The 10926-nt window shown below is 38.2% G+C and overlaps 1 non-coding gene across 1 annotated transcript; it reads right to left on the bottom strand.

The window, feature by feature from the left end:
• Positions 1–347: 347 nt before the first annotated feature.
• LOC133063027 (small Cajal body-specific RNA 14) lies at positions 348–489 on the bottom strand. Its single transcript, XR_009694337.1, has one exon. It is a non-coding gene; the product is annotated as a small Cajal body-specific RNA 14 (non-coding RNA).
• Between the last annotated feature and the right edge of the window lie 10437 nt (positions 490–10926).

Below are 10926 nucleotides of genomic sequence, written 5' to 3' on the forward strand. Positions count from 1 at the left end.
CACCTGTATTCTTGCCTGGAGAATTCCACTGACAGAGGAGCCTGGCGAGCTACAGTCCATGGGGTTGCAGCGTCGGACATCACTGAGCAACTAACACTTTCACACTTTCGGTGTGAGATACAGACCACATTTCAAAGACTTACATGGAAAAAGAATGTAAAAAATCTCATGAGACATTTTACATTGATTACATGTTGAAATGATAATATTTTAGGTATACTGTGTTTAATAAAAATATTTAAAAGATGAAATTCCACCTATTGTGTTTTAATGTGGCTACTAGAGAATTTTAAAATTACATAGTGGCTTCTATTTGTGTATTATCTTTTATTTATTTATTTTTTTAACATGTATGGAGCCATCGCACAGAAAATCTGATAACTATACAGACCCTGTCGGCAGGAACCATATGTTTTGATGTATGTGACTGCCTTATCTTTTATTTTTTAAAATTTATTTTATTGAAGTATAGTTGATTAGTTGATTTACAATGTTGTATTTCTGATGTAGCAAAGTGATTCAATTATACATATATATACACATATATATGCATTCTTTTTCATCTTCTTTTCCATTATGGCTTATCATTGGATATTGACTATAGTTCCCTGTGCTGTACAGTAGAACCTTGTTTATCCATTGCCTTTTATTTCTATCTATTGAGCAGAGTTGCCTTACAGTATCTGAGATGTTTCTGATGGGGATGCATTTTGATCTTAAATTCAGAGAAAATCCTATTTAGTTTGGTACCTGATTCAGGTTCTTTTGATATGCTTCATTTCATTTGTATTTATTAATAGGGATTCTATGCACCGAGTAGCCCCCACTTGCTGGTTATTTAGTGATTGTTGAAAACTAGTTAGAGGCAGCCTGAGTGAGATGAATTAAAGTTCTATTGTTGTAGGGGAACAAGGTCATCAACGTGAAATTAATCAACGGATTTCAAATCACCTGGAAGGGATATTTTACCCTCAGCTTTACAGTTTCAGCATGTAAATTGCTGTTTAGAGGAGAGCCTGTAAAATCAATCCAGCCTTTCTCCCTTCAGAAATTAAAAGCCATTTATTTTTATTTTTGGCGAATCCTGGGAAGCACTTGTCCCTCCAGCTCCTTTGCACTGATACCACCTGCGTTGCAAGTTTCCAGGACTTCAAGTAGAGAGGTGGGCAATTCGGTTGTCTTGGGGTCCCACAGAATTTGGAGGAGACTCTTCTGATCCCTATCGGGGAACCCATCTGTCCCCACCTGATACATTTCACTTCAAATGAGTCAGAAACCCCAAAGCTGAACTTGGCCAAAGTAGCACATACCGTGTGGACTCCAACCAAAGCCGTATAAATCTTCCCCGGATCACGCCAAACTTGGCCCCCGCACCGGGCACAGATTTTCCAATCTGGTCCTGGAGTTTGCCAGAAGGCTGGAGGACCACAGGGATGTGTGGGATGCATCTGGCTTCTATCCCAACTTCTGTGGTTAGTGAAGCTTGTCTGAGCTGGGATTGGATATAAACACAGCTTGTGGACTCGAAAAATACTGTGTCACCTTGAAGGGTCGTTTGGTCCAAGCCCCTGCTGAAAATACTGCTACAAATAACTGTATGCCGCCATGTACACTTCTCATGCACCCTGTGACCCTAGGGGATGAAGAAAGATCCAGATATGGTTTTTAAATATGTACTAACACATAAAGCATTCTGAAAGTTTTCTCAGTACTTTTTAATATCAGTACTTTGATAATAAGCGTAAATTGGGCTCCCAAGTGGACTTTTGCATCTTTCTGAAGGAGAGCTTGCCTTATTTTGTAGACTGACTCTTGAACATGGCAATAACATGTTTGGTTTATCTGATTTCTAGGGAAGATTCTTTTAAAAAGGTTTTTTTTATTTTTTTGTCATTATTGTTTTAAATGGAGAGACTCAATAATGATTTGGGCTTCCCTGATGGCTGAGACAGTAAAGCATATGCTTGCAATGCAGAAGACCTGGGTTTGATCCCTGGGTCAGGAAGATTTCCTGGAGAAGGGAAGGGCTACCCACTCTAGTATTCTTGCCTGGAGAGTCCCATAGACAGAGGAGTCTGGTGGTCTACAGTCCATGGGTTTGCAAAGAGTTCTGACATGACTGGGCCTCTATCAATTTCACTTCCTTTTCAATAATGATTAACTTTGTATCGTTTGCTCTCCTTGGATCAATACAATTTATTTTCTAGTTTTCACTGAGGTGGCACTATGCTACATGGCATTTGTTTGAATTGTGATGTAACCTGTGTTTGAAAGAAGAGATCTGGAAAGGTGGCTAGCAATTTTGTCCGAAACTCTACCTTGGAGCCCCCATATAACTGCACCTCTGTATTAAGAGAGGTACTTCATTCTCAATCTATTCTCCTTTCTGCTTTTTCTAACACAAGAATTGAATCGCCCATTTGATAGTCAAATGACAGGATTACTGGAAACCAAGAAACAGGTATGGGTGGAGCTTCTAAGGAACACAGAGCAAAGTCACTGCTTTCTGTGAGGAGGATTCTTCAATCAGCCCAGGCAAGTGGCCAGCTGGGTAAGAGTTTCGGATTTATTGGCTGTGCATTTGGGCAGTTTGCTTAACCTGTCTGTGCCTCAACTAACTTCTCAGTGTGTGAAATAGAGATAAGACCTTATCTTAGAGTTTTGTGAGGCACAAATAAGAGAATAATCTAAAATGACTAGTACAGTTTCTGAATTACAGTGAGTCATCAGATGTAGGGAAGTAGTTATCTAATGTAGGTGAAAGAGTTGAAGTGAAGGATTGTTTCTTCCAGTCTTAAAGTGTTTCCATAAAGAGGTTTGCTTCAATACTAGAAGAGGTTCCTGACAATATTTGCCATTCACTTTTGCATATATCTTACAAATAGAATACATGTATGATTTCTAAGAAATTTGTCTTGTTTAAGCTTAGAGTAAGTTGGAGTCAAGGCCGCGGAATTTGATTGCCTGGTAAGTCAGTATTTTCAGAGAGAAGGGATTGAGAATACCTAAGCTACTTTTGTGCTTTTGAGCTGTGGTGATGGAGAAGACTCTTGAGAGGCCCTTGGACTGCAAAGAGATCCAACCAGTCCATCCTAAAGGAGATCAGTCCTGGGCATTCATTGGAAGGACTGATGTTGAAGCTGAAACTCCAATACTTTGGCCACCTGATGTGAAGAGCTGACTCATTTGAAAAGACCCTGATCCTGGGAAAGATTGAGGGAGGGAGGAGAAGGGGACAACAGAGGATGAGATGGTTGGATGGCATCACTGACTCGATGGACATGGGTTTTGGTGAACTCTTGGAGTTAGTGATGTCCAGGGAGGCCTGGAGTGCTGCGGTTCATGGGGTCAGAAAGAGTCGGACACGATTGAGCGACTGAACTGAACTGAAAGCTACTTCTGGGCTTCCCTGGTGGTTCAGTGGTAAAGAATACACCTGCCAATGAAGGAGACATGAGTTCCATCCCTGGGTCGAGAAGATTCCCTGGAGAACGAGATGACAACCCACTCCGGTATTCTTCCCTAGGAAATCCAATGAACAGAAAGAGTCTGGCGGGCTACAGTCCATGGGGTTGCAAAAGAATCAGACATGATTTAGTCACTAACCAACAACAACAAAAGCTACTTTTAGCTCACACAGATACCTACAAGTTTAGTTGTCACCTCTCTGAATCACATAGTATGAACACAGCCACCTGGTCATACTTCTGGTCTTTTATCTGTTATTGAAGTGTAGTTGCTCTACAATATTATGTAAGTTAGAGGTGTATAGTATAGTGATTCACAGTTTTTAAAGGTGAATTTTTATACTCCATTTATAGTCATAAAATATTGGCTATATTCCCTGTGTTGTAACAATATATATTTTTAGCTTATTTTATATCTACTAGTTTGTCCTTCTTAATCCCCTTCCCCTTTATTATCCTCTCACCTCTTCCCTATCTCCACTGGTGACCACTAATTTATTTTCTGTATCAATGAGGCTGCTTCTTTATTATATTCACTAATTTGTTATATTTTTTAGCTTCTACATACAAGTGACATCATATAGTATTTGCTTTCTCTGTCTGACTAATTTCATAGCATAATGTCCTCCAAGTCCATCCATGGTGCTGCAAATGGCAACATTTCATTGTTTTTTTATGGCCACTATATATGTTTACACTACATCTTCTTTCTCCATCTGTTGATGGACACTTGGATTGCTTCCATATCTTGGCAATTTTAAATAATGCTGCTGGGAACATTGGGGTGTGTCTCTCTTTCTGAATTAATGTTTCTGTTCCTTTTTTTTTTTTTTATATATACCCAGGGGTAGAATTGCTAGGTAATATGGTAGTTCTTTTTAGTTTTTTGAGAAACTTCCATACTGTTTTCCACAGTGGATGCACCAGTTTACGTTTCTACCACCATATCCTTGCCACCATTTGCTATTTGTATTCTTTTTGATGATAACCATTCTGCCAGCTGTGAGGTCACAGCTCTTTGTGGTTTTAACCTGCATTTCCCTGATAATTAGGGATGTTGAGAATTTTTCATGTGCCACTTGATCATTCGCATTTGCTCTATGGAAAAATGTCTATTCAGTTGAACATTATCCAGAGAAAGTTGTTTCCAGCATCATGATAATGCAGTTTTCATTCTTCTACCATGTTGATTATTGGAATGTTCTTTCTAGGACCCTGATTTTTGCTCCTTCCCTGTATCATCTGATCTTGGTCCTAGGTCTGTCCTTCAGAGACTAAAACTCTCCTCTAGTTCACATGCCAGAGTTTCAGATATTTGAAGATGGTTATTATCCTTTTCTAAAGTGTTTCTTTCCAGGCTAAATATACATTATTCTTTTAATCATTCCTCATGTAGCAGGAAGTGACCTGGATACAAGGAACCTCAAGTTTTGTTCTCTATTGTGTAACAAACTGAATGGTTAGAACCACTTTTTATTATACTAATACTTACTTAAGATATAATATATAAAATGGTGATTATGCTTTTGTTATATCTCATGAATCTGTAGGTTCACTGAACTCACTTGGCTGGTTCTTGTTTGGATCTCTCACGTAGTTACAATCAAATTGTGAGTAGGGCTGGTTTGACTTGGGCCCGCTGTCCAAAATGCCTTCATCAGTGTCTGGCTCTGGTATGGGCCAGAAGTTGATTGTCTTGCTCCTGGAATATCTTGAGACTGGCTGAGCTTCTGTCTTTCCACAAGGCCATTCCCCTTACTTGGGCTTCCTCCCAGCATGGTGGCCTCTGGTTAGATGGCCGTTTTACATAGTGGCTCTGTGATCCAGGATGGAAGAAGTAAAGGCTGCCGAGTTTCTTAAAGTCTGGGCCCAGAAACTGTTAGAGAGTCAGCTACATTCTATTGATCATAGAAGTCACAGAGGGGGTGTTACCTCTCCATGGGATGAGCATCAAAAAAACTCATGGTCCTCTGCTCCTCCAGTCTCAACTCTCCTTATGCTGATGTCTAATGTCTCTTCTTAAAATGTAGCTACAGTTAAAACAGGACATAATAGCCTAGCATGCTATTGGAGAAGCCGTGAAATTTTCTTTTTCATTTTTTAAAAAAATTTTATTTATTTATTTTTGACTGCGCTGGGTCTTTGTTGCTGCTCAGGCTTTTCCTCTAGCTGCAGTGAGTCGAGGCTACTCTAATCATGGCGCACGGCGTTCTCATTGCTGTGGCTTCTCTTGTTGAAGAGCGTGGGCTCTAGGGCACACAGGCTTTCAGTAGTTGTGGCTCATGGGCTCAGTAGTTGCAACTCTTGGGCTCTAGAGGACGGGCTCAGTAGTTGCAGTGCGTGACTTTAGTTGCTGCACGGCATGTGGGATCTTCCTGGACCAGGAATTGAACCCATGTCTCCTGCATTGGCAGGTGGATTCTTTGCCATTGAGCCACATGGGAAGTCCATTGTCTTCTTTTTTTTTTTTTTTTTGATGTGGACCTTTTTTAAAGCCTTTTTAAAATTTGTTACAATATCGCTTCCGTTTTATGTGTTTGTTTTTTTGGCTGTGAAGGCGTGTGGGATCTTAGCTTCCTGGCCAGGGCTCAAACCCATGCGTGCTGCATTAGATGGGGAAGTCTTAACCACTGGACCACCAGGGAAGACCCTCTTTTTCATCTTTTATCTTTTCTCTTTAATTTAGAATTTCCTAATAGCTTTCCCAATAGCTATCACCCACTGCGAGTTCCTAATAAGCTTGTCATTCCCTGGATCCTTCAAATCTTTATTTCACAAACTGTTATCAGGTCTCATATTTGCATAAATTCCTTTTTTATTCAAAAGGCAGCATTTGGTTGTTGTTAATGAAAATTTCATCTTGTTGGATTGAGCTGCTTATTATTTCACCTTTAGAATGTCTGAAGAGTGTATTCATAGTTCAGATGGAATTTGTGGCCTGGCTTGCTCTTGCCAATTCTGCAGCTGCAGGTAACTTCCTACAACACAAATCTGGCTGTTGTTCCCCCTACATAAGACTCTTCAGAGCCAAGAGCTTGCCTTCAGGAGAAAGTATGATTTTTATACATACTGAACTACAAGGATTTTCGTATCAATCTCCTGACTACACTCTCGCTCTCATTTTTCTTTTTTTTTTTTAAGCATAAGAGTATTTTATTTATTTTTTCAGAGTTCTTTCTTTTAAATGTGCTTATGTTTAATTGAAAGATAATCACTTTACAATATTATGTTGGTTTCTGCCATACATCAACATGAATCAGCCTAGGTATTCCTATGTCCCCTCCATCTTGAACCTCCCTCCCACTTCCCACCGCATCCCAACCCTCTAGGTCATCACAGAGCCCCGGGTTGAGTTCCCTGAGTCATAGAGCAAATTCCCATTGGCTATCTATTTTACATATGGTAGTGTATATGTTGCCATGTTACTCTCTCCATTTGTCCCACCCTCTCCTTCCTCCCCCCTCCCCCATGTCCATGAGTCTGTTTCATTCTCACTTTTCTTTGATGGACAACAGCATATTTCTGTTGGAGGAGATCATGAGAAAATATGACCACCAGTTGATCCATAAGCTGGACCTGTAAAATTGAAGGCTCCTTAACTGTCCCTCCTGTTCTTGGAATGCATTTTCTGTCCATCATTCCCACATTAAGAACTGTCTCAGGGACATGGCCTTGAGAGAATAAGGTGTTGGTATGTGTGGTATATGTGACCAAACCCAATTAGAGCCTCTATAGAAACTTTTATGGTTCTGGTGAGCTTGTGTGGAGATCTACTCAGTCTTGCAGCTGCCCAAAACGAGCCTCATAAGTAAGTTCTCTTGATTACTAAATCGGCCACCTGCCAATCTGAAGTGGTCCATCTCTTTCCTCCATCTCTCCTTGCCTTCCATATATGGGGATCAGTTTCAGATTTAATCCGGGAAGATACTGAGTTTGTGAATCAACAATTTTCTTTTATAGTTTTCTGATTGTTTATTGGTATATTGGAACACAACTTTTAAAGAAACTGCTCTTATGTCAAGCAAGTTTCTGATTTTTTTTTATTTCTTCTAATAGTTTTTTGATAGAATAATTTGGGTTTTCTATGTTTACAATGTCATTGCTTAGGGATAAAAACAGTGACTTTTTCCTTTCCAATGTTACACATTTTATTTCTTACTGAGTTGTCTGCCCTTTGGTTCAGTGTTAAATAGATGTGGTGGTGGGACCTCCTTGGCTTGTTTCTGACTTGAAAGGAAACACTTCTGCGTTTTCATTATTAACTATTCTGTTTGCTGTAGGTTTTTGTTTGAAGTAATATTTATCAGATTAAGGTAGTGTCTTTCTCTTTCTTAGATTGCTACTTTATTTTTAATGTCTGAATGGATATTGAACCTTAGAAGGTCCTTTTTCCACGTAAACAGATGGTCATAATCTTCTTTCCTTTAATTATTTGAATTAATTGCTAAGTTGCAATGATAGGTGTATGTTAAATCCACCTTTCATTCCTTTTAATTGCTGAGTGGCCTATCTTTTATATTATCCACTTACTTGTTGATGGACATTTGGGTTGTTTGCAGTGCTTGGCTATTAAAAATAAGTTGTTATGAAGGTTCATATACAAATCTTTGTATGGACATACATTTTCATTTTTATTGGGTGAACACTTAGGAGTATAGAATGGCTGGATTATATTGTAGGTCAATATTTACTTAAAAACTTGCCAAGATATTTTCTAAGATGGATATACTATTTTACATTTTTATCAGCAGTTCATGGGCATTTCAGTTGCTCTATATCCTTGCCTTTACATCTTGATATGATTATTTTTGAAATGCATCTATTCTAATGTATGTGTCATGATAGCTCATTATGATTTTTAATTGGCATTTCCCTGATGACTGATGAGTTTTCCTTTTCATGATCTTCTCAGCTATTTGTACATGTGTATGTTCAAAGTTTTACATATGTATGATGTGTATGTTCAAAGTTTTATCCTATTTTATATATATATATTTATATATATATATTCAATGTTTTTTCGGTTGTGCAGTATGTGGGATCCTTAGTTGCAGCATGTGGGATCTAGTTCCCTGACCAGGGATTGAACCCAGGCCCCCTGCATTGGGAGCATGGAGTCTTAGTCACTGAACCACCAAGGAAGTCCCTAAATTGTTTTCATATTAATGAGTTAGAGTGTTTTTTATGTATATTCTGGTTACAAGTCCTTTATCTCATATATGTTTTTGAAATATTTTCTTATAGTCTGTAACTTGCTCTTTTATTTTCTAACATGCTTTTAAAAATCAAAATCATTTAATTTTGAAGTCCAGTTTATAATTTTAAAAAATTACTTGTCTTATGCATTCTATCTATCTAAAAACTATTATTGACCTCAAGGTTGTAAAGATTTTCTCTTGTTTTCTTCTAGAAGCTTTATAATTTTGTTGTATATCAAATTTTTATGATCCACTTTGAATTAATATTTTATGTGGTATAATGTAGAGGGTTAATGTTATTGGATTTAGTTTGCCAACAGTTTTTCCAAAAATTATTTTTATATTTATAGTCTGGTGTGTTGGCTGTATTTTTTTCCTTTCTCAACTATTCATCTGTTCTGAGATAAGGTTGTTTTCATCTCATAGAAGAATTGGAGAGTTTGCTGCTTTTTTCTCTTTTCTACAATAGTTTATATGAGATTAAGATTATTTCTTTTTTTTTAAGATTATTTCTTAAAATGGGAGAAATTTGCTGTTTCAGTAGTCTTGGCTTGCTGGTTTTCTGTGTATGTATAAATGTTGATTTAATTTTAATTTTAAAAAAATGTATTAATTTTTGGCTGTGTTGGGTCTTTGTTGCTGCATGGGCTTTTTTTCTAGTTGCAGCGAGAGGGGACTACTCTTTGGCTGTGGTGGGCAGGCTTCTCATTGCTGGGGCTTCTCCTGCTGTGGAGCATAGGCTCTGGGGGGCAGGGGTTTCAATAGCTGTGGCACATGGACGCGGCAGTTGCAGTTCCTGGGCTCAACTGGCATGTGGGACCTTCCCGGATCAGGGATCGAACCTGTGTCTCCTACATTCGCGGGTGGATTCTATACCACTGAGCCACCAGGGAAGCCCTGATTTTAATTTTTATTTATTCATCTAAACTTTTATTGAAGTATAGTTGCTTTACAATGTTGTGTTAATATCTCCTATACAGCAAAGTGAACCAGCTATGCATATACATATGTCCCCTCTTTTTTGGATTTCCTTCACATTTAGGTCACCACAGAGCATTGAGTAGAGTTCTCTGTGATATACAGTAGGTTCTCATTAGTTATCTAGTGTATATATAGTATCAATAATGTATATATGTCGGTGCCAATCTCCCAATTCATTTTATCCCCTTGGTATCCGTATATTTGTTCTCTACATCTGGGTGATTTAATTTTTAAAATGCTATTTTTCTGTTTATATTTTCACTGCCTTCTCTTGTCATGTTTAAGTTATATTTTTATGGGAAACGGTTACTTTTTATGTTTAAAAATTATTAACATAAAGGCATTATTTCTTAGATTTTTAAAAAACAATTTAAATTGACAACAATCTAACTCACCATTGTCACCTGAGAGCTCATGGAGAGCTGTGATCAAATCTTATTTATCACTGTAGGCTCTGGCACAAGTGCAAGAACCTGAGAGCTTAATAAACTGGTGAAACTGGAGTTCAGTCAGTCCAGTAGAAAGTCTGTTCAGCTATCCAGCCGCTTCTCGCCAACTCTTCTGCTCTCCTCCTGTCCCTTCTGAGCATCCTTATCTCTTGTCAGGACTTCCACCACAGACTCCAGACTTCCCTGTTCTACCCTTGCCCCCTTACATTGGTCTATTTCCCGGAAGACTCTCAGAAAAATAATTTAAAAACTTTTACCAGATCAGGCCAACACCCCTGCTCAAAACTCTCTAATGGCTTCTCATTACACTTAGAATAAATTCTGAATGGAGGGTAAATGTAGAATTAATAAAGGGTATCTTTAGAATCGCAAAGCTTTCTGTTTAGTGTAACCAACCATAACTCCTATAACTTTCCTGTGGGTATCAAAGACTGCTATATTCCACATTTGTACTCCACTTCCAATCCTAACCTCACTCACACCAGTATGTGGGGTAACTGGAATATTCAGAATTTGGGGAAGGTTTTTCTGCCATTTAATGGCAAGTTTGCCTTCTAATGAATTGGCACCAGATTCCTAGTATCTTACAGGGCTACAGTGCTGGGGACTACCTTAATTCATCTCCTTCATTAACTGAAGGCTGTACCGTAATACTCTTGTTCGAGTAGATAGATAGACTATGTTTTTATTTGGTTATCCTTTTCATTTCCAATTTTTTAGAAGATAATATTGATGTTTAATAGGAGTTTTTACGATGTAGGTTCTCCATGTATTTGTGTCTACATGTACTTATTTATTTTTATTGTCTTATTTCATATAAAATTTGAGGCA

Source organism: Dama dama, chromosome 9, assembly GCF_033118175.1.
Source record: "Dama dama isolate Ldn47 chromosome 9, ASM3311817v1, whole genome shotgun sequence".
Taxonomy (NCBI): Eukaryota; Metazoa; Chordata; class Mammalia; order Artiodactyla; family Cervidae; genus Dama; species Dama dama.